The following is a 6,795-nucleotide window of genomic DNA, read 5'->3' as shown; positions in this document are numbered from 1 at the left end:
CTACCCCCAAGACAATGACAGGATACAGTGCCAGGTGACTGCTCATTAATAGTTTGCCCATGGCTAACCGCTTCTGAAGTGGTAAATGGGAGAAGAGAACTGACCCATTTGGATGTGAGCCATGCTATACTCTCATAGTTTTGGGGAACAGTAGTCTGCATTGACAGCTGGAAGACCCTTTCTTACCCTTTTCAGTAAGGTCATACCAATGTAATATTCACCAACAAACTGAGGCAACCAGATCATTGCTTCTGGTACCAACAGGCTGTGCAGTCACCAACAACGTTTACTACCTCTATAAATGGAAGGAATCTCTTACGAATTGTGGACTAAACTAGCACTGTCTGAATACTACGGAAAAGTTTTCTGTAGCTACACCGTCAAAAAACATTTCAGATGTTTCTGAAAGCTACAGGCAAGTTAATGACCATGAATTTCCAAACATTTGCTTCCGAGTTGGGAAATGAAGCAGACAGCTGGGGACTGGACAAACATATCTTTTCTCATTAATCAAGATTTTCAAAATGAATATTAACCCAGATGGATGACCAGCATAAGGCACTTCAGAAGAAAGAGTTTTAGGAAGTGTAAAGAACATTCTGAGAAGGAGTTTCTTTAAAGCATCTAAGATTGAGCTGTTGTGAAAGGTCTGGAACTAGGTTTAATAATATTTTAAAATGATATGTGCGTGCCATTGTTTTGGCCACAAACTATTTCACAGCAGATAAAAGCTTGAGCAAACGTTAGCTGTTTCCAACAGCCTCTTTCTAATCAAAATGATACGCAGGTGACTTTGAACTGCATATCAAATGGTTGTCTGAGAGTGGGAATGGACAGCACTGTCAAGGAAATCCTGATGTAATGGGTTTAAAAAAAAAAAAAAAAATCTCTGCTGGGAGCAGAGGCCAAGACCTTTAGAAGCTGTAGGGATTAGCTTCTTTGTGCTTGAGGTAGGTTTGGTCATTGCTGCTTCTGTTGGGTTTAGCATGGATATCTGTCTGTTTGAATACCTGATCTAGAAGATTGGGTTTTTTTGGAAGGAGATTGTCTGCTGTAGAAACAATAGCCCTACTAAGAGCAGCATGCAGAGATGCAACCAGACTGCAGCACCCTGAAAGCCTTGTGGGATTATACAGGAAAATGCAAAATTCAGAGATGCAAGAAACTTCTGACTCTTCTTCTCTGCCTCATATACAGTTTAAGAGTGAGTGGACCAAGGAAAGAAGTTGTGACAGTGTGCTCCTTTCTCCCCCCACTGATGTGCTCTCTCCCCCTCAACCTGACCTCCCTGTAAACAGCACGTATGTAGGGGCTAGTTGAGCATGCACCAGCTAAGACCTGTCTAGCATGCAAATACAACCATGAGTCAATCATCTCCCCCCCATAAATAGGGGGCAGCCCAGAGACCATTGAGCTCTCCTGAACAGCAGCGGGCTGCACTGCAGAACCTCCTTTTGAGTAGGAGCGCCTCTCAAGGTCACTCCTCGAGGCTGAGAGATTCATTACCCGCCACAGATCCTTGGTAAGTGATCAACAGCATGCTGAACTTTTGTGAACTTCGCAAAACTTTCCTGAGTTATATCCCTGACTGATAGCACACCTAATTCCTTACACATAAACCGTTGACCAAGTCTGAGACTAGGACTGGATTCTGCCGCACCTAGGCTTCTCTTCGGAGGAGTTTAGAAAGCAAGGGGGTCCAGTCTGAATCTTGTGACTCAACGGGAGGGTTCCCTTTGCACTCACCCCTTTAGACATCAACTGTTGACCAAGTCTGGGACCAGGACTGGAGCCAGCTGCACCTGGGCTCCTCTCCAAAGGAGTTTAGAAAGCAAGGGGGTCCAGTCTGGACCTCGTGACTCAACGGGAGGGTCTCCATTGCACACGCATCTGACCCTGTCCTTCATGCAGTAAATAACTGAGAGAACCTTGCCAATCGAACCTCGTTAAATCGTTCTTATTTACGACTGAACTTTGTTAAGTCGCTGTTTTACTGCAGTAAACGTAGTGCTGCTTCCTTCTTACAAGGGAAGTGCATCACTCCTTTCGCGACAGAAGTCTTTTCTCAAACCTTTTGCAACTAAATCATAGGTGGAAGAGACAAAAGGGGCATGTTGTAGAATGTCATGTAGTACACCTCTGTTTTCTTCCCTGCTCTGCTGTCAGATATTAGACCAATCACTTGTAAATCCCTATGGATTTCCTATCTATGGAATGAAAGGCCAGTGACGCAAAGGACTTAGAAACTTCTTCCATTACATGCCTGCTTTCCTGTAGTTTTACTCTTGTTGTTTATTTATATCCACCATATTTAATAAATACTGTCTGTATATTAAGATAATTCTCCAAGAATGAAATGAATCACCATCTAAAGGTTCTTCTGTCTCTCTAGTTTAGAGGGAAACATCCAAATCAGAGTCAATATATTCCGCTCCTCAGGCTGACAGTGCAAACAAAATGCATAACGTAAAATACTGAAAATCTTCAGTGGCATCTAAGCACACTGCAGGGGGCTTTCAAAACATCCTGAGGATGCTATCAGCTCACAGAAAAGAATTTCTCCATCTGATAGCAGTCAGCGTGCTATATGCAACAGCTAGGTGCGTTTATGTTCAACCTCAGTGCAACAGCTCACAATGGCAAGGCAAAATTGGAGCACTATTTTATATGATGTCATCCCCAGGCTAAATCTCTTGATCCACAGCCTGAGAAACACAGGTGGAAAGGATGCCCTGATGTCAGCTGTCACTGTCCACCTATCTAGCCTGAACTTCATCAGTTTCTCTAGCAGGATGTCATGAGAGACTGTGTCAAAAGCCTTGTTGCAACTGAGGTAAACAAGTACCTCTCCTCTCCCCTCACCCGCCAAGCCAATCATCTCCTCAGAGCAGGCTGGCAGCTTTGTTAAGCAGAGTTTTCCCCTCATAAAGCCATCCTGTCTACCTCCAGCCTATCACCTTTCCTTCCCATGTCTGGAAATGACGTCCAGGATTAGTTGCTCCATCACCATCCTAGGGACTGAGGTGAGGCTGACTGGCTTGTAGTTCCCTGAATCCTCCTCCTTGCCCTTCTTGAAGGTAGCAGGGGCATTTGCTCTCTTGCAGTCCTTGGGAATCTCTCCTGTACACTTCCTTTTTATGTTTGAGGTCAGCCAGGAGCTCCTTGCTCATCCACATAGGCCTCTTGCTACCTTTGCTTGATTTCCTGCTTGTTGGAATGGACCACTCTTGAGCTTGGAGGAGGTGATCCTTGAATATCAGCCAGCTGTCTTGGACCCCTCTTCCCTCCAGGACCATAACTTATGGAATCCTTCCCGAGCAGGCCAAATTCTCTTCTCCTCAAGCCCAGGGTATTGATCCTGCCTTTTGTCCTCTGCTCCCTCCTCACAGGATCCTCAGCTCCACCATTTTGTGGTCACTGCAGCTAAGACTGCCCCCGACTTCCACATCTCCAGTCAGTCCTTCCTTGTTTGTATGTATGAGATCCAGAGTGCCTCTCCTCCTCAGCTCCTTGATCACCTGTGTTAGAAAGTTGTCATCAATGCACTCCATAAACTCCCTGGATTTCTTGTGCCCTACTCCATTGTCCAGCCAGCCAATATCAGGGTGGTTGAAGCTCATAGGACCAGGGCCTGTGGACATAAACTTTATTCCAGTTCTCTGAAGAATGCCTCACCTATTTCTTCTTCCCGAAGAGATTATCTACAGCAGACACCCATTACATGGTCACCAGTGCTGGTCTGCCCCCAGTCCTGACCCATGAGCTCTCAGCTGGCCTCTCACCTGTCACCACAGAGAGCTCCATGCATTCCAGCTGCTCATTCAACTATTTCTCTTCTCTTCACACTTGAAACAGATTGCATTTTAAGCAAGAACCTAAATTTTGTCAAATTTAACTTGATGGCTTCAAGGAAGTACTTCAGCTGCTGCCTTGTACATCATACCCATTCAACTTCACCTGCAACATCTAAGTTGATTGTAGAGAGGGGCACACTATTTCTGTGCTCATCCTGCACCACAGGTGTCTGCCTCCTGACAATATAGAGAAAGAAGATTGAAATCAGTATTCAGAGATATGACATCCCCGCTGTTGAAGGGACCATGTCTGTACCACACTGGCATGAGCTGTCTGAGGGTCCAGAGACACATCTCCTTTAGCAGAGCAGAGACTATGAGAAAGCAGGGAAAACCAAGGGGGAGGGAGCAATGGATTCACACACCTCACCCCAGAAGAATCAGCTGGAGAAGAGCAATTACACAGCCATTTGCCCATTGACCACAAGGCGGCTGGGCATCTGTCAACCCTCCATGCCCCATCTCCTCACCATACCGCACGCTTGAATTGCCTTCTCTGAGTCCCTACCCCAAATTGTCTTAGCTCTATGCTATGCCACCTTTTTCCTGAAGCTGCTTACCTTCCTCTGATAGTCTGCACTGTCATCTGTTTCATCTCTCAAGTGCCCCACTCCTGACCCCTTATTCAGGCAGGCACCAACAATACTGGCACCAGGGGTCACTTCTGCACTTTGGCAGAGTGACAGGGGTGCTGTTGAGCACATGCACTGATATAATGGGCTTTCTCCACAAAGGGGCCCACAAATGAGCTCTCAGGTCCATTCATTGGGTTCACCAACAAGATAACCATTTAAATGAGAAGAGTCAAGTCTAGTCACTTAAACATTTTAAACCAGGCCTAGACATACAGGTGAATTCAGAATGCCAAACAGAAGACACTTTTCAGAGCCAAGGACTGGACTCAAGTCCCAGACCTAGGTCTCTATATAGCTTGACTACCAGTGTACTTCTTCAGCATCTGCTTAAGCCGAAATAATGGCCTAGGGAAACAGGCCGTTGCCCTCTTCAGCTCAAGAGGGACAGAAGGTAGCTCCAGGTTCTTAAGTGTTTCATGCCTAAGGAAAGAAGTGACCTCATCTAGTAATCGAATCAATCACAGTGTCTAGAAGATGCCATTCCCTAGTACAAAACACAGCAGCTGTTTCTAGGAATTATTGCTATGCTAAGGTTGAAATGCTGGAAGCTTACCAAAAGTCTATATTCCCACTGAGAAACCATGAGAGGAAAAAATTAAGGGGAAGAAGCTGACAGTTCATATATATTGGGATTTGGCCCAGAGTCAGTATAACTATCCTGGTCTGAGAAAAGGCAAAGGATGGAACTGACCACCAATATATCAGGTTTTATCTTCCAGGGGGATCATTCTATTACAGTGCAATGCAGCCAGTCTCCTAACACTGCACTGAAACACTGGCATGGCATTAATCCCAGAGGAAAGGAGCACTCCTACCAAGCAATTGCATCTTCAACTACTAACGGCTCCTTCCCTATCCCCTCCCCTCCCCCCAGATAGGAAGAGGAATAGGGTACATCACCTCTGCAGAACACTCTGCATGTCCTAGAAAAGGAGAGGGAAGACAACAAGTCAGATCCCACCAAACCCCCCCCCCCCCCCCCCATCAGCATAAATATTGTAGGGTGTGTCTGCATGCCCAGCAATCCTTTTGCCTGTTAGTGCTGGGCTTTATCTAACCCAGGTGTCATTAATTCTGCTAATTATTTGGGGGAAATGGAAAGAAAGGCAGCACTTGTAAGGTCTGGCTCATGACATCTGGATGAGTCACACCCCATTTTTACCCTTTGAGTATAAAGTCTTGCTTTCCAAGGTGCAGACCTACCATGACTAAGTTTAAAGCTCAGCCTTTTCCTCACCTCACCAAGAAAGATGAAAGTCATGTTGCTCTCAGCTAGACCACATGGAAGAGATTAAACGGGGAGATCCAGGGCTCCTGGTTGCAGAGGGCTATACAGATTAATAGTGACCTCTCAAAATGCAAGGCAGAGCTTCAGCCCTGCCCCAGAGAAAGGGACTGCCACAAGAGCTTCTTTGAAAGGCTGTGACAGAGAAGTCACCAGGAGATTAGAGAGCATCTCCCAGCTGGGGACTGACCTGAGGCAACACCCCTAGGGAAGAAAGAGCCCCTCTTGTCAACTCTTCTGAGCTCACCACACCACTCCAGTTCACTCCAGCTGGGTGGGCCTAAAGAGAAGGCCCCTACCCCACTCCTCTCAGCTCTGCCCCTTCTTCCACTTACTCTCAGCTCCTTGGGCTTTTTCTCCTCCATGGATAAATGTTCCTTCAAATCCTTTGCTTTTCTGCCCAGATGCTCCACGCAAGCTTGTAGCTTATCCTGGAGAGGGAAGGGCAAGAGATTCTGCTCAGGCAAAATGGTCCAAGGCATCAGATGCTGAAGCAGCACTGAGAAGGCTTGGATCATACCAGCTGAGAATCATATACCAATTGATCTGACATGTCACTTCATGCACTTTGCTTTCATGGGATGTCAGTTATAAATTCCAGCAATCCTCTGGCTATTCACACTGAACATCTGCATCAGGTACTACACTGAGTGTTTCTGGGTTAAAGTTCTGAACACCTGTGTGTACAGCAGCAATACAGGTTACAATATTCCTCTGCCTTCAAAATTTAGCTTCTGAACAGCAGCTAGAAGTGCAGACAAGGAGTCAAAGCAAGATAGTTCTACACTGTATAGCTTAATTTTTTCTAGGGAGTCAATCACCAGAGCAACTTTCCAGGAAACCTACTGTATCTCTGAATCAAAATGGAACTTCTGACTCCACCCTCAGATACAGGACAGCAGGAGTTACTCAGTGGAACATCACAAATTTTGCTCTAACACTCCCTCCTGCCTCTGAAAACGACTAATCGAATCCTAAGTTGAGATTCCTAAAAAAAAAATAAAGAATTGGGGGGGGGTCC

The sequence above is a fragment of the Apteryx mantelli genome, chromosome 4 (assembly GCF_036417845.1).
Source record: "Apteryx mantelli isolate bAptMan1 chromosome 4, bAptMan1.hap1, whole genome shotgun sequence".
Lineage (NCBI taxonomy): Eukaryota > Metazoa > Chordata > Aves > Apterygiformes > Apterygidae > Apteryx > Apteryx mantelli.
This window is presented reverse-complemented; position numbering follows the sequence as displayed.